The 22,852-nt window shown below is 42.9% G+C and overlaps 1 protein-coding gene across 1 annotated transcript in view; it reads left to right on the top strand.

Annotated features, from left to right (window-relative positions):
- The first annotated feature begins 649 nt into the window (after positions 1 to 649).
- Positions 650 to 22,852, top strand: part of LOC110987549 (nucleolar RNA helicase 2-like) — a 62,291-nt gene continuing 40,088 nt past the window's right edge. The window contains exon 1 of the mRNA XM_087130002.1: positions 650 to 740. The gene's annotated coding sequence lies outside the window, so the exon portion shown is untranslated. The remainder of the gene's footprint in view (positions 741 to 22,852) is intronic.

The following is a 22,852-nucleotide window of genomic DNA, read 5'->3' as shown; positions in this document are numbered from 1 at the left end:
TCATCAGTGCGGTTACCCTCCGGCTATCACAGACGCTGCCTTCAACGCCGTATCTTTAATCTCGCGCGAAACGGCTCTGAAACCAACCGGGGCCAAGCAACGTGATCGCGTCCCCCTCGTACTCACATACCACCCTCGGAACATCCTGGTACGTAATGTTCTTCTCTAACATTTTCGTACACTCGGTAATGAGGCGGCCACAGCTTCCATTTTCGCTGAACCCCCGATTTGCGCGTTTAGGAGAGATCGTTCTGTCGAGGGCATGGTTGTACGTTCGCGGTTGGATTCCGTCTCACCGTCAAAAGCAGGCAGCAATTCCCCTTGTCAGTGCCCCAGATGTAACACCTGCCCCTACATAGGTAACAGCTTGTCGGTCGTCGGCCCCTGCGGTAGCTACAGAATACGCGGGGATCATACATGCATTAGTAGTAACGTGGTTTATTGCATTACATGTCGTCGCTGTGGTAAACTGTACTTCGGAGAGACCAAGCGTCGCCTTGGTGACCGCTTCGCAGAACACTTGCGCGGAGTGCACCAACAAACACCTGGTCTCACTGTTGCGCAGCACTTTTGCGCGCCGCCACATTCCCTCGGTAACGTGAGCGTCTGCATTCTGCGGAAAGCGTCATCCGATGTACAGAGTAAGGAACTGGAGGAGCGTCATTTTCGAACTTGGAACGCTGCATCCAGGGGGAATGAACGTGGATTTTTCCGCGTTCATTCTGCTTGCCCTGAAGAAGGTACTCAGTTACTGAAACTTCGGCAATCATATATTTCAGAGCACTGATTTAATCTTATATTCTTGTCGATTTTAACAAGTACCCAGTTCGTAAGTGACTTCGTCACAAAGGCAGACGCGCCACGATTTGCAGGCTCCCATTGGATGATCGCTGAAGTTGGGCGTTAACTTCCAGTTCTATGGTTCCACTTCAATGGCAATCAATGCATGTAACCCTGTGTGCAGTGCACGTGTGCAGTGGGCGTGGTTTAAACTGAAGTGACGTCATACTTACGAACCGGATAGGCAACCGGATAGGCAACAGCATAAAAGATGGATGGCAGCTCGTTCATTGCTCCCTGTGCGTAACGCACTTAATACACTCTTCCGTATAAGAGGCGGGACAGCCTTTGGTCACAAATCACGTGATCTGATTGTTTTTCTAATGCTTTCTAAGCCGAGTCCCCGTGACTTCTCCTGAATCCTCGTGCCGCTACTTTTGGAGGGGGGGTTCAATCTTGGGATCACTCTAGGCAGTCACTGAAGCCAGCCTGAAACATCCCCTGTCCAATATCTTAGCATGTGTTTGCATACACAGTCGCCACTGCACACGGTTGTGAAGAAAATACCCCTCCCCTATTGCACTAATGAATCGGGCCAGTGAATTTAGACCAATGAGATACTGTTTGGGATCATCAGCGTGTCTGGAGCTGTATTACTGACGCCACAACAGATATTTTATTATTGCCCATGGTCTGACCTTGTTATTATCAGGCCGGGCGGGCCTGGCAGCACTAAGCTGAGACCATCTTGTGACCTGTTGAGACATGTGAGAGCAGTTTGGCAGGAAAAAAAACAGAATGACCAAAAACACATCCTGTGGTGCCTTTTGCCATCCGTTAGCTTGTGTTGTCATCAGAAAAAAGCGTGAAAATGTCATTTATGAGTTCAAAAAACGTGCAAAGTGCCCCCTCACCTCAATACGAGCCACGCCCCCAAATAGGACCTCCCCCCCCCCTCAAATGCAATTACAGCCTGCCTGAGAGGGTTTCCATCGGATCTGTTCAGAAAGAATTAGGAGAATGTAATTTACGAGTCCCTTTTACTGCAAAATATGTGTGACCAAAGCATGACCTGGGTACCACATTAATGTTTTTCGAAGAAATGTCTCACACACGCTGTGGTCCCAAAATAAGTTCACGGTTTGGCTCACTGGTACTGCTGTTTTGGTTTTTTTTTTCAAATTTTGCAACTGCATTGTTTTGAATCTACACGGGCCAAGTTCTAAAAAAAGGATTTTGTCATCATCGAAAAAATGCCTTCGTAGAATGTTACTGCGTGAATTCTTCAACTGTGCGTAAATCCCCTCTACCGAGGGGTAAATGATTTGTGCACAATTTTTACTCTTACGCCGATCTGGTGGTCTACGGGTTCATATGTCTGTGATAATTTCAACAGGACTGAGGCTATGTTTAAACGCCAGCCTTGTCGCATTGGATTCGCTCTGATTTTCAGTTGAACCAAAGGGCAGTTATTTTGCGACTTACACACTTCGAGGAAGTCGGGGATGTTTTGGGATCAACGTAACTCCTTTTTACTGCATCAATAAAGAGTGCTTAGAGAGCCCACATAATCCAGCAATGCTGAGGGAACAGTCTTTGCCCTGTGACATGATTTCTTCCATTCAGTCCAAATGCCAGACGGTCTGTAATTATGTGTGAGATCACCCAGATGACTGCAGTCAACAGAGAGAACTAATATGACATCGATCGATCAAGTTGTGTTTAAGGGGCAAATTAGCGAAAGAATTTCGGGCAGTGGCACATGATGGGGCAAGTTGCCTCCCTAGATACCTACAGACAAGTGGATTTTTTTTCACAAGCGCCAATACATGTGTACTTTCGAAGCCAATAATATGACAAGGTTCCCAAGACGTTTTGCTGCTGGCAGTTCCTGCACGTAGGTGATAGCACCCCTATTACGGCGGTAGGTTACTCGCACAACAACGTCTTTTCGAAAACTCGGCCTCTTTCTATTTCGGGTAGTGCCCTAGTTTTGACCCTCTGTTCCCGACTTTGAAGTTGTCAGCCCTATCGTAAGTCTACAGTGGCTCACAACTGTCACGGCAAAAGCAAACTGCCGCGGCCAAAGCAACAGCGACGCGGCAAAAGGAAAAGTGCCACGGCAAAAGCAAAAGTGCCACGACAAAAACAAAACAAAACAAAACAAAAGCGCCACTGCAAAAGCAAAAGCGCCACTGCAAAAGCAAAAGCACCACTGCAAAAGCAAAAACGCCACTGCAAAAGCAAAAGCACAACTGCAAAAGCAAAAGCGCCACTTCAAAAGCAAAAGTGCCACTGCAAAAGCAAAAGTGCCACTGAACTGAAAAGCAAAAGCGCCACTGCAAAAGCAAAAGCGCCTCGGCAAAAGCAAAAGTGCCACTGCACTGAAAAGCAAAAGCGCCACTGCAAAAGCAAAAGCTCCTCGGCAAAAGCAAAAGTGCCACTGCACTGAAAAGCAAAAGCGCCACTGCAAAAGCAAAAGCGCCTCGGCAAAAGCAAAAGTGCCATTGCACTGAAAAGCAAAAGCGCCACTGCAAAAGCGCCTCGGCAAAAGCAAAAGTGCCACTGCAAAAGCAAATCACACTGGCTTGGTTCCGGTGGGAATGAATGTCGATCCTGGCCTACATACTCGGACACACAAACAGGAAACGTTAGTATCAAGGATGGAATCCTGCGAACACGTCTTTATAACTAACATTTAAAAAATCTGATGGGCCTAATATCGCCCCCAGGACAATTTCTGGGTCCGGCCCTGATACATGCATGTACCACCTAAAAGGCCGATTTGGTCGTAGATATGGACTACTACTATGTGCACACAGTGTGGTGAAAACAGCACTTGCTTGCCACAATATCATAACGTGAAATAGCGTGGAAAAGCTGGAATCATAGAGCAAATCATGAAATGAATTAAAAACAAAAACTGCAAATACAGACAAACGAGCCCTTTCGTCGCCGAGCTCCAGATACGGAGTTTTAAAACTATGTGCACACAGTGTGGTGAAAACAGCACTTGCTTGCCACAATATCATAACGTGAAATAGAGGGGAAAAGCTGGAATCATAGAGCAAATCATGAAATGAATTAAAAACAAAAACTGCAAATACAGACAAACGAGCCCTTTCGTCGCCGAGCTCCAGATACGGAGTTTTAAAACTCCCACTCTCTACTAAAAACCGTAATCATGGGCCCACTGGCAATGTGTTGACAAGTGTTACCCACCCATTATTGTGGCCTTGCATGAGATCAGTATTGACTTCCTAGTTACATGTAAGTACCGTACAGTACTTTTAAATCTAAGAAAATGTTACTTATACATTCTAAGAAGCTCATGCACATAATTTTATGCATGTATCACCACCAATGTAAAACTGACATCGACCGAAATTTCTCTCCAAGCTGGTCGCAAAAACCTATCCCACCGAAGAGTGAGCCATATTGCGTATACGCGGGAGTAGTCAGCGAACAGACCTCGTCCATGAAGCTTTACAAAACCATACAGTAAAAGAAGACTGGGGAGAGGTCGTGTTGATGCTGATGACAAATCTCACCCCTTCCCTTTTATAAATTTCGGAAGCACGGCAGCAGTCTTCTTGGAATAATAAAACCCCTCTTGTTAACAAAAGGATAATATCGTCCGATTATTCCTCGAACTTTATTTGCGTAGACCGGTTTCCCTTACAATTTTCTTAGCCATAGAAACACTTCTTTTAAGAAAACAGTCTAGAAAAAAATAATAACAAAATTCATGGTTGTGGCCTAACTCCCCTCCACCGAACTTAACACTTAGAGTTTACATGTAGGATTATGCCCCTTCCCGATATATGAATTTGCACTTGCTGCGGCGCTTTTGCTTTTGCCGTGACAGTTGTGGGCCACCATATAAGTCAGATAGCACTACCTATTTTTGGAGCGAGTACTCACGGTGGCCCACGGAGTAGTACATATTTTGACAGTTCTAGACCAGCATTTTCCTCCTATACTTACCCGACTAAAACAAGTGAAACCCCCAAAATAAAATGGGTAATCCCCCCAAAAGAAAGGAAACCCCCCCAAAAAATTAACTCAACCAACTCCCCTAGGTACCCGACCCCCCTCAACCCATCAAAAATCTCACACCAACCGCGTCACGCATCAACTCACAACCCAAAATCTTGTTGCGCATCAATTCCCTCGCTTTACTTGTGGTTGCTGGGATGAATATATGTATTAATACCACTTTAAAAAATGACATTTAAAAAATAAAGTCTATTAATACCACAAGAATGTTAGTGACTCAAGGAACCAAATGTTGCCAACGATGTCATCAATGTAAACCAATTACTGAATTGAAACAGATAATAAAAACAAAGAATGATGTTAAATATTGCAATGGTTGTAAAGAAAAAATCAACAAGTGGCAAAAGTGTGAACACAGAGAAGACAGATATAAATGTCCAGAGTGTCGCCCCGTTTGTCCACACGATAATACAAAACTAACGTGACGTTTGTCACAAAGCTCTGTTTCGTGATCATGGAAAATGTAAGTCCAACTGTTATCAATGTATACACGAATTTAAGCGAAATATTTTTAATGTGCAATTGCCTTAAACAAACGGTACTTTATTAGAAACGATGGTAAACAAGAGGTATATTGTAACAGATTGTCCCAAATCGCTCAATCAAAATTTTGATGAAATGATCTCGTTACGGAAGAGCCTGTAATGAGAAATAATTTTTAATTCAATTATATTTTATCGATACAATAACGCAAAAATATAACCTTATAATTACGATGCCCAAAACAATATCTTATGGTATTTAACCCACCTATAAATTTGGAAGCTTGCAAAAGCCATCGGATATTAAAGGCTATCAAATATGTTATTACTTGAACGAAAAATTAAACGTTTTAGATGAGATTAATAATCAAATGTACAAATTTACTGAGACACAAACCAAAAATATCAAACTACAATTCCACGCGTTACATTAAATGCATACAAAGCAAGCAAAAAAATGATAGAGGACACGATAAAATCCATTCAGAAGCGCATGTATGTCAAATTACCTACAAAAAATTAAGGGTGGAGACACTGAAATTCTTACTCCCATGATGGTAGATAAATGAGAATTTGATCAAGTGATTAATTTAGAACAATATCAAATGTAAAATGTCTTATCAAATCGTTTATTAGTGTCGATGACATTTATTATGGGTCGCATGGTGCAAGGCCTTATGGAGCTAGCGTTAGATATGAAGTAGCATGGACCCATTTAGAAAAAGAAGAAGAAAGCTTTATTTCAAAACAAAAATTTTGACAGCGACAGTGACGAAGAAGATGAATTACTACGTTAACTTACTTAAGGAAACTTTAAAAATTGCTTTTCCATACATATTAGTACGGAAAAGTGAAAATATCTTAAATAAAAAGTATATAATAAAGTAAAATAAAAAATGAATAAAATTTTAACACCATACATGTATAATAAAGTAGAGAGAATATAGATGACCAAAATTTTGATACCGTACATGTTGCGATCGTGTTCGCTGGACAGTCTCAAGCAATACATTTCAAAGTAGATTTACCACCACCCAGAAAAGTCGACATTTAAAAAAAAAAAAAAACTATGTCAAAGAGATTCAAGATCACCTCAAAGATTACACAAACATCACGAGACGTAAAAAGAACACCTCAAACGACTCGTTGAAACACAACATTTAAAGGTCACGGCCACAGGACGCAACGGACAGATCACAAGACTTGATTACATACGCGCGATCAAGTCTTATTTGGATTATGGCAAATTTGATAGCGTCGACGAAAACAAGAAGATTTAAAAACAATAGTGTCAATTTTGAATTAAAACCGGATCAAATTATTGCAGACGTAATGACATTTTACATCTGTTACAGCAAACCAATTTGCGACAAAATCATATCGGCATGGAAAGAAATCGGTTCGCGTCATCAAATTAAAGTTCAGTCGGCAATGGTGAAGACTTTTTTAATCTGGAACATGGACCCGATAACGACCGAAACAAAAGTTTACAACACGCATTTAATACGGCGTACACTATTGTAACGAGACACGGATCGTTAAACCAAATTATGATTTAGCACAGAAACAACTTTATCGAACAAATTGAGCGTTTTGTCAATAAAGGTTCGGGTTACATTGTTGACGAAATAAACACATTTTACATCAAGATTGTTAGGTATGGTGACATTGGTGGAAGCAGTTATATTGAACTCGATAAATTTGTTAAAGCCAAAAAAGCCGTCGTTAACATAAAAAATGACGATCAACAATGTACACGGTGGTGTCTGAGGGCGGCACTTGAAAAATATACTCTATACGTCTTACAAAGACTCAAAGATAAAGCAGACTTTGAGATACACGAAGACAGAACAACAACTTTACCGATGACGACGGCTTTGATTTTACGGGTATCGGCTTTCCCACACTGTTGTCGCAGATATCACGCATCAAAAAACAAAACATCACCATCAACGTGTTTGGATACGAATACCCCGAACCAGAAGGGAAAAAAACGGATCTCGAGCGGCTGCTTGCATAGACGAGCAAAGCGAGTGAAGCGAATCGAGCGAAGCTATTAAACCAAAACAAAATCAAAACAAAAAAAAGAAGGAGAATTTTTTATTTTACAGCATTCAAAAGACTTTTGCACTCGACGGGTCACACAAATTACCTAACATAGACCTATTATACATCACGGAAGAAACTGAATCTGTTACGGCAAGCTTACAAGCTACAACACACGTAGTTAAAAGTCACTATTGTTGGATCAAAGACAAATTGAGACTTTTGGGACCACAAGTTAACAATCATCAAGGTAAAAATATCTGTGCGATCGGTGCAATACACACTTTTATAAGCAAGATGACCTTGTCAGACACTTCAAAGACTGTAAAGGTGAAGGAAGTCCCGCTTTTTTGTTGAAATACCAAAAGCAGGGTTATACCAAGAAGTTCCCATTCTAGATTTTAGAAATTTTAGACATAAACAAAAAATGCCATTTGTGATTTATGCAGATTTTGGATCAATTTTGGAGAAAAGCAACTACAGGTCCCGTCCGCAAAAACTCACCCCTTGCAGTTCTTATTATGCGGTTATACGATGTGACAATCGTAAAACTGCTGAAAAACTTTATCAAGGACCAAATGCAGGCCAAGTATTTGTTCAAAATCTCATTGGACAAGTCGAAAAATTAACGACATTTTTGCAAACCCCGAACCGCTTAAACTCACACCCGAAGAAGAACGGAAATACCAAAAAGCTAGAACGTGTTGGATATGTGAAAAACGCATTAGTTACAACAAATACGAATGTTGGTGTAACGATCCGAGCAAAGTGAGTGGTGACGATCGATGTCTAAAATATAATAAACGTTTTGCAAAAATCCCAAAGTCAGAGATCACTGTCACGTTACGGGTGTCTTCAGAGGCGCGGCCCACAGCTATTGCAATTTACAACTCAAGTGGTACCGGCAGTCCCGGTGATATTTCATAACTTGGAAAATTATAACGCGCATCTCATTATGCAAGGAGCGTCTACGTTTAAAGGCAATGATTACACAGACTCGGTTACGTGTATTCCTAAAAAAGCGAAAAATACGTTTCGTTTAGTCTCGGTCAACTTCGATTTATAGACTCGTTTCATTTTATTGCATCGTCGTTTGACAGCATCGCCAAAGCGTGTCCAAAAGAAAAACTCCAACACATTGCAAAACGCAATCATGAAGTTCTATTGTCACAAAAAGGCATTTATCTATACGAGTACATGGACTCGTTTGAAAAGTTTAACGAAACGCAACTTCCGCCGCAACGCGTGTTTTATAGCACGCTCAAACGGGCAAGCGTTACTGACACCGAATATCACCACGCGCAACAAGTGTGGGACACGTTTAGATGTCAACACTTGGGCGATTATCACGACCTGTACATTAAAACAAACACTTTGCTTTTAGCAGACGTGTTTCAAAATTCTAGAAATACGTGCTATGAAAATTAAAGCCTCGATCACCCCAATTATTATACGTCGCTGGGACTTTTTGGGGGGCGCGTTGTTAAAACACAGTCGATTTGAACTTGAATTATCAACATACATCGACATGCACCTCTTTTTTTGAAAAAGCCAAACGAGGAGGCATCTCGAGTGTCGGTGTAAACGTTACGCAAACGTTTGTAACCCAAACGAGCCCACAAGTTATTTGTTGTATCTAGACGCAAACAATCTTCATAGATGGTCCATGAGTCAGTGTTTACCGTTTTCAAACTTTAAATGGGTTGAAAACTCAACAAATTTTACCACAAATTTTGTTCTCAATTTAAACTCCGCGGGTCACTATGGGTGATGATGATGTTGTATCGTACAGAAATAAATCACAGAAAGTATAATAAAAACGGAAGAAATCGCCCGAAATCGCAGTGATTAGAACCTTTAAACTGTGTAACTGGCGTTACAGTACGTATCAAGCGGCAGGTAGATACATTCGCGAGATGGTTTGTTTCTTTAGCCAGGTTCGAATTATTGTCTTGTCTGCCCCCGTCTTTTCGTGCAAATTTGTCCATTTTAAAATAAAATGAACTATATCGATACGCCAAAAAACCGACCAACACAGTTCCCCCGAGAATCCACACCAATTCGAGAACTTGCTGATCTTCCGAAGGTTCATAAAAGTCCGACAACTTGTGCTCTTGCGGTAAGGGCATCACGTGTTTACCCGTAAGTTATGAGTACTCTCGTAACGTCTCTTCTACGTCGGTAAATTCGTCCGACTCGCGCGTTCTTCCCTCATGTGTTCGTTTAGAAAATCTAATATATGCACGCAATTTTCTTCCCAGGTTTGCTTAGCTTGCGCCAATTGTTCCAAAGCAAGATCGTGTCGTTTGCGCTCCTCGTCGATTCGGTTTCGACTCAAACTACTGAATAAAAAGATGGAACCAGTGAAAGCCAACGCTTTGACTATAGCTCCTCCTACCATCATCAATGCACTTGCCATTTTGTTTTATATATTTTAAAATGGACAGAGAAATTTTAGACGAGCTAACAGAAATTCGAGCCGACGAAAGCAACATCGAGGGCATGCTGGGCGACATGCGAGCCGACGTGGATCACAACTCTGACATGCTTTTAGAGGTCCAAAACGTGTTAGCAGAAATGCGATCAGAAACGGTTTACAAGAGAGATCAATTGATCAAATACGAAGACATGTTTTTTGCCGTAGGTTTGTCGTTGATTGCGTTTTCTTTCATGTTTAAGATTTTGAAATAAACCGACCGTTTAAAATTATAAAACAGTCTATAATAAAATACGACAAGTCAATACACAAAGAAATTGAATCCGAGTCGCCGGCTCAAAGTACCTTGGGCTACCAAAGGCGAACGACCAGAAGTCACCATTAAGCACAATCTGAGCTCTATTGCCACAGGTCACACGCTAAACGTCAAGTTTCCGGCGTTGGGTGTAGACGACGTTACGGTACCTGGTACCGCCAAATTGGCTTTCAAGTTGGATCTAGACGGAGCATCGGACGACAATTGAACCGTTTACAACAATGTTGCGCGTAACCTAATTTCAGAACTCAACTACAGTTTACAGGGAAACAAAATCGTCTGCTACCGAGACGCTGACGTTTATCATAACTTTAAGGACAACAGGCTACCCACGACACAGAGTAAAAATATGGTTTATTTTGGGGTGGCAAGAGAAAATGTTGCCAAGTTGCGCTTGGGATCAGCCGACAAAAAGGAAGCTTCAAATGACAGTAAAGACAATTACAAAGCCATCGCCGACACTTTTTAAAACAGGTATGCGATTCTGTAGGACGTGCCGCTATTGACCAAACACGGCCCTTTTTATCCATCGAGTTTTAAAGAACCGTTGACGTACCAGTTGACTTTTAAGAGGCATGACAAAGTGGTCAAGTCGACAGACACGGCCGCAGAATATGCCATTTCAGACCTGACTTTGGAATACGAAGTCGTTACCAAATGCGACTTGGCACAAAGTTTGCAGCAAAAGCACAAGGGCAACGTGTACTACCTATTCGACGTATATCAATATTGATCAAACGATTAAAAGCTTGAAAGTCGTTTTGGTTTCATTCAAAGATCCCACTGTAAAGAACCCGCAAAGATTTTACAACCCACACGTCATGAAAACCAGCGTAACCGTCGAGGGTAAATCCAATCGGCTGTACTCGCAAGGGCTGTTAGAGTATCAACATTAGAATGAAATTAGTAAATTCTTTGGTGCTTCAGACACTGAATCGGGTCGAGCAGTTGTGAAAGACCTAAACTTGACCGGTGTGGACATGGCCAGTTACCTGAAAGATAAACACGGCCTTTGGCTCGACTTTAAAAGTTCAGACGACAATGCGGCCCACGGGTATGGTCGGCCGTTGAGTGGTGGTGGTGGTGATATGATATTTCGATTCAAATGAAACGGGAAACCAAAACTGCAGGTCTGTTGTTCATGTACATGTTTTTGGTGGTGGATGCGCAGTTGACAATTGCGGACGGAAATTTCAAAAGTTTGGTGTATGAAATCGCGTTTAAGATAAAATGAGCAAGTAAAAGAAACCGCATCGCACTCCTATAGTAGGGAAAACCGGTAGCGGTAAAACCCAGTGGGTGCTAGACCTATTGGAAAGTGATAATAGGCTTGCATATGAAGCCACCGTGATCATTTGCCCAACCTTGTTTAAAAATAAGACTTATTTGGACCGGCTGTGGTTGTACACAGACGACGGTGTATACCTATGCTACTAAGACGAAGAAAAACTCGACTTAAATGAAGCGTTGGAACTATATCAAAAAGAGTTTGATGGGATCAATACATTGTTTATATTGATGACTGCAGTTCTTATCAAGATATAAAATATAGGAAGAAGGCAAAGACAGGCAACACATGCATGTTGAGCAAAATGGCTTTTGCTTCAAGGCATTACTTGATTAGGATTGGCTACTCGAACAGGAACAAGGTCCTTTGCGGTTGTACAGACACTCTTGGCAATCATGAGATGTTTGGGTAGGAACTTTGCAGGGGTTGGCTCAGTCAGGACTGCACTCTCATGCACATAAGAGGGGTGGCATCGCCCAGGGATGACCATTTCTGTGCCGGCAGGTATAACTACGGGACGCTGGTTGGCTGCACGGACGATATTGGATGGTGGCCTGGAGCTCCGGGACCAAGGCTCTGTGTGCACCGTCTTTGAGAGGAAAGACGCTGACCCCTTGAAAAGCAAATCTTGACAGCTCTGCAGCACGTTCATACCAAGAATGGGTCTGGTTGGGGTCTCAGTTGGTTTTAGAATGAAGCAGGCAGCCTGCTCAATCTGACAGCCCATAAAGTACACATCTAGCTCTACCACACCTTGGTATGGGATCTGCAGGCCATTGGCGGCTATTAAACGGATGTAAGGGTTTGCAAGGCTACTCTCCTCGATGTTAGTCTGGAAGTATTCCCTGAAGACCTCGTATGGTAGTGTAGAAACCTGGGACCCAGTGTCCAGAAGACAGGTGACCTCCTGACCTCCCAGAACAACATCGATTTAGAGGCAGTCCCCGACGGCTTTACCAAAGTATTCCAGTGTCTGGCCCCAGACACTGGAACATTCTAGTTTAACGGAGCCAGTCGTTGCTCGGTGTCACACTCCTTCGCCATGTGCGCCGGCTTGTAACATCTCAAGCAGATCGGGTTTCCTTGGTCGTCCCATCTTGGTTGCCGTCTCGGGAGTTTCCTTACATTGGCAGATGAGGAGTTGGAACGAACCTGGTTTAACTCCAACCTCATGGCTGCTATCATCTCTGCCATCTCCCGCTGCTGCTGGACAGTCCTCTCAAGGGTGGCCTGGAAGATCTGCATCTGAGAGGGGTCCTGGGGGATCTGCATCGGGGAACGGGCCGGAGTGACTGAGGGGACACTGGCAGCCTTCACCTCGGCATCTTCTCCTCTGTCAGCAGCCAATTGAAGGGTCTTGCTGGTAACGTCCCTGAAGGACATGTCTGGTCTCCTGCGGAGTTCTATCTTCAGAATGCGCTGGACCTCGGCGTTGTCTAAACCGGTGACAAATCGGTCCCTGAGGAGTTGATCGGGCCAGTTGACAACTTCTGGATTTCGTTGTCTCAGCCTCCCAAGGATTTCCTGTAATGCCAGGAAGAACTCCCTCAGTGTCTCCTTAGGCTTCTGTCTCCTGCTGTGAAACATCTGCAGGAGCGTCGCAGCGGGTACCTTGTCTCCATAGGTGTAAAGGAGTCGAGCAAAAATGTCGTCTGCCCGACGTCGCTCCTCCTCCGGCATGACCAGCACCTTTCATTTTGCCTCCCCACCCAAATACCTGATCATCACTAAGGACTGCTGGCCAATCGGTGTGTTCCAGGTCTGAGATCGCAAATCTTAAAACCCAATCCTCAACGGTAGTATCATTGACGCTCTGCTTCAACCCAGCAAAGACATTGACCTTAAGGTCAATTGGCACAAAGCTGATGTGGTGGGCTGCGGGTGCCGGTGCAGCTCCACCATAAACCACATTCTCTCCTTCCATGATGTAGGTGCCAACAATCCGACTTCTGACAAGTGTAAGGGGGTAGGGGGCTTGTGACCCTTGATTGCTGACAGGCTGAAAAGGACAGAACACAGACAAAGTGGTTGGAATAGGTAGTGGATGGTACAACACTGAAGCATGTTCAAAAACTAATCCCCATCAACAAAAGAACTTAGTCTAAGAATCATTACTACAAAATTTAAAAAAGCATAGAGTGAAAAAAGTAAAACAAAAGTATATGTATAAACTCTCATACGCAAAAAAATATGAACTTCATCTGTCAGTAAAGTCTAGCAAGGACCTTGCAAGTCTAATTAAAGATGAAGCTACTCTACAACCCAGAATGATAAAAAACCTTCTGGACAGTGCCCTGTTAGTGGCACCAACTCTGTTCACGAATCCAAACAAAACCCTGATAGATAAAAACATAAGACTCTCGGCTCTAAACACTGTTGGGATTCCAACTTCCCAAAATTAATAGTCCAGACTCTGCCTAGCCTGGCGCTTGCCTCTTGTTCAGTCAGGCAAAAGGGGGGTAGCACTAACCATAATCAATGCCATGAAATGATAGCTCGATGATACTCAGACTATTAAAAAGTAACAATCAAGAAAACTAGTATAAAAGTAATCCATACATTATAATCTGCGTGAAACTGGGGCTGTCAAGGCAAAATATCATATGGTTTCAATGAAAAATCCAGACGTAAATGCACTCTCTGGACCAGAATATTGTCAGATTTTGGTCAAGAGTGACCTGCGTGTTACCTACAAGCAAAACAAAAATAGTTGAGCAGAGCATGTGCAACAACTGACAATAAAACAATAAACTCGACTCACAAAACCCAACAGAAAATCCAAATTTTAAACAAAAGATTCTTAACAATCAAATCTATCATTGGGATTCATCAAACCTCTAAATGATATCAAAAAGAGAGAAATTTCCCTACCTGAAAAAGGAGAGAACACAGACAAAGTGGTTGGCATAGGTAGTGGATGGTACAGCACTGAAGCATGCTGGACCTCACCACTTAGACCAGCGCACCACCCCATCCAGGGTCACTCCACTTTCAAGAAGGGGATCTAACTGTCTATAGTACGCACAGGTGTAGTGGGCTAAACCAAGTTGAAACTCCAACAGCAAAAACAAAAGTAGTTGGGGGTGTATCATACAAAAGAAAGAAAACAATAAAGAGTAAAATTTTAAAGGGACTAGTAAACAAAAAAGGGGAACACATCTTACAAGGAGAACAACAATTACCAGCACCGAGCCCAGTCAAAACCCAGGTGGAGACGGTGACCAAGAGTAAAAACCCCAAAAGAGTCGACCAGGCAAATGCCTGGTGGAACATAACAAGAAGATGAAACAGCAACTCACTGGGATGAAAGTAAGTGAATCCGAACCCGACGTAAAATCTGAAAGTACGTTATGTTTTGCGGAAAACAGAACTTTGATTACAGGCTGACTTGTAATCGGAGGAGTAGCACTAGCGTTGTTTTTTAAAAAGAAACCCTCCGAGGTAAAAGCGCCCATGCAACCTTAGGTGAAAGCTCCCGCACTAGAAGTTTTAGACATGGAGTAATTTTAAAAACCGTATATATTAAAACATGAGTAACACAAGCACGGTATATCACGATGCAGTGGTTTCAGCAATTTAAATGGGGTATGCCATGCTTAGTATTCGACTACTAAAAATTTAACCACCCGATCTAAATAAACTATCGGTTGAAGAGGCAGCCAAAATGACCGCTATTGCCAGTAGTGCATTGGCTACACAGGGTTGGCTTGTGGGTCAAGGTGTCATACCAGGTAACTTCAGTTGAAAAAGTAAAGTAACAAGGCAGAAGGAGGATTTGACCCAGAAGATATACCTCTTGACGAACTAAGAGAAGAACAAGACCAAGCCCAATAAGACCTAGAATGGGATAATACAATTTAAACAACGCGAGAAGAATCAACGTTTGTAGAAGGCAAAGGAGTAGACACGTCAGATTTGAGAATGGTGTTAGTCGAGGATAAAATGAATGACTTTTACGACACGATTAGAAAAGAAACCGGTATGAAGCGTTAGTTAGGGATCCAAACATTTTTAATCTCGATAGTAAAGACCGTTTATATTCCAAGTTTGAATGCAAAAGAGTTCTATTGACTTGAGAACGAGGTAACAATAGGTTTATTTGTCTGTAAAACGCGTTTTAGGTTTAAAAGATTACGTTACCGGTAAAACAAAACAAGAGGCAAAAGAAGTGCACAATAAACTTTCACAACTTCACCCTGAAAAAATCGAGATGCAAGAACTCCCCCAAATATCAGATCAAGTCAGTGACATCGTAGAAGAGGTCACTCATGATCAAGAAGCCCAAACCGAAGGGTTAAACTACCGAGAACTTGCCGCATTGGACCAATCTTTACAGACGGTTAAGGAAGACCTGATATTGAACCAGGGCAAATTGGGCGAGCTGGACGAAAAGATTTAACAAGTCAAGAGCAAATTAGGGGAAGCGGCGACTGATGCAGAACGAGAGGAACTTCAACAACAGTTGGATGATTTAGAAGTGGAACGACGTGGCCGGTTAGAAGTCATCAAAAGAAACACCGATCAGATTCGTTCCCAGATCAATCGCATCAAAGAAACGATCAATGCGATAATGGACGGCGATTTAACTTTACGCGAAAAGATCGGCTTTTAGTTTAGCTATCAGTACCATAGTATCGAGTATTGTGGCCGCTGTGAGAACAGCTGGTACGTCTAGTGTTACCCCTGAACCGGGGCCTAAACCTACACAAGCGCCTAAACCTGAACCTCCGTCTAAAAAAGGGATTACAGATTTGATCAAACGGCAATTACAGAATTTATCAAAAATATTGAAAAAGTGGGTCTGACAAACGTTGTTTGTAGGCGTGGGCGTTTTGATTTTGACTTAAGTGCAAAAGATGTAAGTCAGTTTATAAGAATTTAAACTTAGGTAAACAATAATTCTCTTTCTCGAAATCGAGAAAAGGAATTTTTTAATGCCTTTTATTTTTTGGTTTAGGTCTAAATTAATACGTTGTACAACATAACGCCAATTCCGGCTATACTGCAATAGCTCCCAAAGTTAAATATAATTTCTCTTCGTTGTAAGCGTCTAATGGTTTCTTTTCTTGAGGTTCTTTTACTTGAATTGGCTTTATCTTTGGAGTAGGTTCCAGCTCTGGCAAAATTTCTGTTTCTGTAACTTCTTCGTTTCCGGCTATGGCGGGGGCACTGCGCTAGAATTTAAATTTGGAATGTAACCCGTCTGCATGCCGGCTGTCGCGATTTGAAGGTTGTTGTTGTATCTTTCAGAATTTGATGTACCAACACGTAGGTCCATGTCCGACAGTACGAGATACAAACCGGGTGCAACCACGAAACTTAAGGGCGTCTTAGCTTACGTGCAACGAATCTTGAATTTGGTCGATACTCTGTTCGAGGTCGGGCTCCGAATTTATCAAAGATTCCACGAAAGTTATAAACTGCTGTGGAGCGTCTAGTCCGGTGCCATTACGCTTGTCTTAGTTAGTGCCTGCGCGCCTAGTAACGAGTATACATAGGATTTAACCGATTCGTTTACTTTTGTGACGCCTACGTCTGTAAGTTTACTCTTTTTCGGGATAAAGTCCCACCAGGCTAATTTAACTGAGTCAGACTGTTCGATCCATGTCACGGTGTACGTGCGCGCGTGACCCGAGCCTTTAGGTGTTTTTTTTTTTTTTGGTAGTGTTGTATAAAAAGGAACAATGTTGACAACAGGTACTAACTTTTGAGAAAGGAACTTTTATTCCAAACTATTTTACAGCTTGTACAAGAGAGAGTGGGAGTACTGCGCATAGGGATGTTGCTTGGAGAGTGGTTGTGATGAGACTGGCTAAAAATGACCAAGTGGTGAAAATAGGGTTGGGAACACAGGCCGGAAGAGCAAGGGTAAATCTAACTAAAATCTAATTATAAAGTAATAAATCCTAGACCAGAAGTCTGCCAGAGGAATGTGGTAAGAAGGCCAAAGCAATAAAAGTGGGTCCTTGTGTAGGAGTAAGGCTTGACATTACAGGGTCAAAAGTTAAAGGCTCCTAATCTACTGCTGGAAAAAATGTACATGGAGTCTACTGTAGATGCAAGTGTTCTTATTTTTACAAGGGGGAAAAAACGCTACAGGAGCCCCCTTCCAGTGAGTGACTACATAATGAAAAGGAAAGTACAATGACTTGAGAAAGTAACAAAAAATTAGGAACGAACGAATGTAACATAACGTTTTGGCCAATGGACGGTACGGCCGGAGCGTGTGGGTACGCTTGGAGGGAGTGCCCACAAAGAGGAATTGTGATTATTATCGAGAGCGATATTAGGTGCGAGTGCTGGGGCAGGTTGGTTAGGCTTGGGCGGAACAGTAATTGTTTCTTTGGCAATGTCTAGATGTGCACATTTGAGGCGGTCAATGCTAATAGTGTCCTTCCGATGTCCTAGTTCGATGACAAAATGTTTGTCTGAACGACTGAGAATTTTGAACGGGCCATCGTAGGGGGGTTGGAGAGGTTTGCGTACCGCGTCACGGCGGACAAAAACATGGGTGCACTTATGCAAGTCTGGGGGAACATGAATGTTAGTCTGTTGTTGGGAACGGCCAGGGGGTGGTTGAAAACTTTGCATGGAGCGTTGTAGACGATGAACGTAGGCCGTGGGGTCGAGGTCCACGGCATCTGTGGTAGTATCGAAAAATTCTCCGGGCAAGCGAAGAGTGGTTCCATAGACACGCTCAGCCATGCTGTGGCCGAAGGCTGCCTTGACGGCGGTTCGAATCCCCAGCAGGACGAGTGGTAATGTCTCTGTCCAATTGGTTGTGTGAACTTGTGACTTGAGTGATGATTTGAGTTGCCTGTGGAAACGTTCCACTAGGCCATTGGCAATGGGGTGGTAAGCAGTGGTACGTATACACTGAGTGCCAAGTAGGTTGTTCAGGGCACGAAAGAGTGCAGAGTCGAACTGTGCACCACGGTCAGTGGTGAGAGTTGCTGGAACGCCGAATGAGGCAACCCAGTGTGTGACAAAAGCACGAGCGACTGTGTCAGCGGTGATGTCTCCGGCCAACGTGTGAAACGATCAATACATGTGAGCATGTATGTATTTCCACTGGATGGTGGTAATGGTCCTACCAGATCGATGTGGACATGTGAAAAGCGACAGTCCGGGGCAGGAAATTGAGAGAGGGGGGGCAAAGGTATGACGACTAACCTTTGCACGTTGGCATTGAATACATGATCGGGCCCACTGTCTGAAATCTCGGTTGATAGATGGCCAAACATATCGATCTGTGAGTAGGCGTTGCGTGGCGCGAATGCCTGGGTGTGACAGGGAGTGCAGTGCGTCAAATACTGTGCGACGCAACTCTACTGGCACGAACGGACGTGGATGTCCAGTCGAAATGTCACAAATTAATGCTGTGTCGCAAGAATGGAGAGGAACTGCGTGGAATTTGAGGGAGGATGACGATAATGTTTGAAGTAGTGCCAGTTCCGCAGTGTTTGTCTGCAACTCTACCATTTCGCGGAAATCGATGAGAGAAGATTGTTCCAAGCGAAGAGTGTTAAGTTCAACACGCGATAGTGCGTCGGCTGCGAGGTTATCTCCACCTTTCACATGTCTGATATCACAGGTAAATTGTGGTATGAAGTCGAGGTGGCGACTTTCGCGAGGGGGGTGTCGGCCAGATGAGGAGCTGAGAGCATATGTGAGCGGCTTGTGGTCTGTAAGCACGTGAAAATGTCGACCCTCAAGCGAGTGCCGAAAATGTTAGATGGCGAGGTAAATGGCTAACAGTTCGCGACCGAATGTGCTATAACGTGTCTCGGCGGGTTGAAGTCTCTTGGAGAAAAATGCGAGTGGTTGCCATGCGTTGTCCACTCGTTGTTGGAGAACAGCTCCAACAGCGACATCCGAAGCATCTGACATGACGCACAGAGGCGCGTCTGGCTTTGGATGAGCGAGGAGAATGGCATTAGTGAGGGCAGTTCTGATCGCTTGAAATGCAGCCGTAGCAGTGTCACTTCAAGGCAACGGTGCCGATTTCTTTCCTGCATTAGTGAGCAGATCGGTGAGTGGCTGGAGAACTTGAGAACAATGAGGAATGAAGCGGCGGTAGAAGTTAACTAGTCCGAGAAATTCGCGCAGTTTGGTCAAAGTAGTTAGCTGCGGAAAATCGCGGATGGCACTGACCTTTGTTTCAAGTGGTTGCACCCTTCGAGCATCAACTCGATGTCCAAGGAACTCAAGCGATTCCGTACCAAGGCAACATTTGGCCGGATTGATGACCACTCCATACTCATTGAGGCGGCTAAACAGAAGACGAAGATGTTGAGCATGTTGTTCGGCGTCGGCACTGGCGATCAAAAGATCATCAATGTAAGCATAACAAAAATCAAGTCCGCGTGTGACTTCATCGATGAATCGCTGGAATGTCTGGGCAGCGTTGCGCAATCCGAACGGCATTCGAATAAATTCAAAAAGTCCAAACGGTGTAATGATGGCAGTTTTCGCGATATCTTCTGGTGCCATTGGTATTTGGTGATATGCGCAGACGAGATCGATTTTTGAGAATATCGTTGTGCCATGGAGTGAGCTGGTAAAGTCCTGTATGTTGGGCACAGGATAACGGTCTGGCACTGTGGATGAGTTCAGGGCTCGGTAGTCTCCACATGGCCGCCAATCACCAGGTTGCTTCTTGGGGACCATGTGGAGGGGCGACGACCAATTGCTGTCAGTTTAGCCCACCCGAAGCCCATGTAGGTAGACCCCGCGTACTTGCCGGAGGTAAGATGTAAATCGTAATACTAATAGTAAGCGGTTCCCAACCCGTTTGATAAGGTGTCCCTCGTTTGTTTAAACGACTTACTTGAATCTATGTTAAACAATCGACAGAATTTCCGATGGTCGTAGTTGTTATGCAATGCGTTGAATATATTGCCGTCGGTATAGATATGACGCGGTCGTAGAAGATTTTTCTCACTGTGTAATACACGTGAAAATTAAACAACGCAGACACATACGGATTCGGATCGGATAATAGGTCAAATACTACCCCACATGCTGTTCTCGCACAATAGACCGCGTAATTAAATTGGTTTTGACAAAATGATATGGGGTCTGTCGACCATCTGACGACCACTTCGACTGTTTTCACTCTCGGTACTTATAAGCCGAGATTAAATCGGAAAACACGGCAGAAAAGTAATAGTCTTTAATAACTACTATCGATAATTGACAAAACTTGGCTTCTATTTGTTTTATAATAAACCGGTTTTTAAAAAGGAGGCGGGGTGGGTTTCCTTGGTTCATAGGCAGGCGGTGATTCCTAGTACTAGACAGACTTGGACATAGTTATTCGCCAAGTTTTTACATAAGGTCTTTTTTTTAACTGCTGCCCTTTCATTGGCCAACATTTCCGCTTTGGCTTGCACTTGGCAGTCAAATTCTGCTTTGCTTTTCATTTTGTTTTCTTGTAATTTAGTCGTTGTGTTTGCGCGAATCTTTTCCTTCATCCCGTTAAATTTTCCAATTTCGGACAAAATCAAAACAAATTCTTCTTGAGACACGTCACCGTCTTCGATCAAATATAATGTGAGACGTATTCGTCAATGGTGTTTTAATTTGATCGTGATTTTGGTTTGTGAGTCAACCTCCGACTTGTGTGTTTTAACAACGCGTAAGCACCAAATTCACCATTGGCGGCAGATGTAACTCCTATTGCTTCGACTCCGTATTCCACATAATTTAATGCGGTTGATAGCCGTTTGATCTTTTTGTAAGAAGTTTCTCTGGCATCGCGTTCTCGTAAGATTTGTCCGCGGATGTCTTCGATCTTTTGAAGGCGGTAGACTTTAGTTGCTACGGCTAACGTTTCAGTGGCTTTTGATGATCTGTCTAGTAATTCTAGCGTAGGGTACATATTTGACAAACACCAAGTTTGACTTCTCATGAACTTTAAAACTCACACCCGGAATAGCGTTTAAAATAAAATCAAACCAATCTACGTTATAAAACCCCGGAGGAATAATTACACTACCGCGTTCTCCACCTTGCAAAAAATCACCGGGGGTTTCTCTCTTGAGCAACTGTCGCATGACCGGGGCGTTTGAATCAGAACCAATAACAAACAGGGCGTCTCTGGGTTCAGTTTGTGCAGCCCTAATGTTCTCAGTTATCGTTCTTTCTTCGTTGTCGTCACCTAAAAATCCCTCGCGAGTGAATTCTAAGGCGATACGGCGGGCTTCTTGATAGATATCTTTTTTTCTTGATTTACAAGCAAAAGATGTTCTATTGCTTTTTGCTAGATTTCTAATAAATCCTTCTTTTAGATATAATCTTTGCAAGTTTGCTTTTTGCTCGTTGAGGTCATTTGTTTTTTGGTTCATGAGGCGCTATATTCATTTAGATTTCCTGCCTCATATGCTCGGAGGTAATCTCTTATCACGTCAAAAAACAAAACTGAACTATCTGCTTCTAATTCTGAGAATGGTACCGTAAGTTCAAATATTTCTTTAATACTTGTATCAATATCTTGCCTACAAGGTCTCGTATTTGCTGGGCTTGGTGATGATGCATCGGGTATTTCTCACTCTTCACGCCTACGTCCTTCGGGTGTACCCAAAGCAGGACTTCCTTCGACTTGAGTTTGCCATTCGATTTCGGTAGATTTTGTAATGTTGAAGTATCCGGGGTGAAAGCTTACTTTTTTTGTACGGCCTTGTCGCCTTTTAAATTATTGATGGCATTTTCTAATTCAAACGTCTGCTCACTTTTGGCAAAATAAAAAAAAATGCGTTCCCTTTTTTATATAAACCGGTTTTTAAAATCTAACCGGTTCTCAATTTATTGACGGCATCGTTGAAGTGTTTCTCCGAGACTTGAAACAAGTCTTTTACTTTATCTATATAGTTTCTTTCGTTACGTCTTGATAATACATGCCACCAACGTCCTGAGTGATTTGCCTCTGGAAATCTTACCTGCTAAAACTCGGTTTAATTTGTGTTCTTCGTGACCCACTTGTTCGGTAGTCAATTGAATGTCTAATTCTTTAAATATTTTGCTCGTTTTAGATTTGGGCTTTTTGTAAACAAAACACTGGTTATATTTCCCACCTACGTTCTACCACTTCAAAGTCTGAATAAGGGGACAACATTCTAAAACAATCGTGACATTATACACGTCTGTTTTCTATTCTTTTATCGATGTGAGGGCGTGTGTCTTCTTCGATTTTCCTGTATGCTTCTGGGGGAGGTTTTATGCATAATAAACGTCCATTGTTTTAATAATTACTTAGTTGTTTAAACATAATAAGTTCCCACGGTTATTTCTACATCTTCGTTATATTCAGTTATTAAGCCTAGTTTTCTTGCTTCTGGATCCAAGTCAGTTTTGGGATAGGGGGTCGTCTGGTGTGCTAAATCTCATCCTCTTGGAGCAACCATAGCCGCTATTGTCGTCATATACAAATGCTAAATAAGATT

Source organism: Acanthaster planci, linkage group LG19 (assembly GCF_054643075.1).
Source record: "Acanthaster planci isolate LZ-2023a linkage group LG19, COTS_SCS, whole genome shotgun sequence".
Lineage (NCBI taxonomy): Eukaryota > Metazoa > Echinodermata > Asteroidea > Valvatida > Acanthasteridae > Acanthaster > Acanthaster planci.
This window is presented reverse-complemented; position numbering and strand designations above follow the sequence as displayed.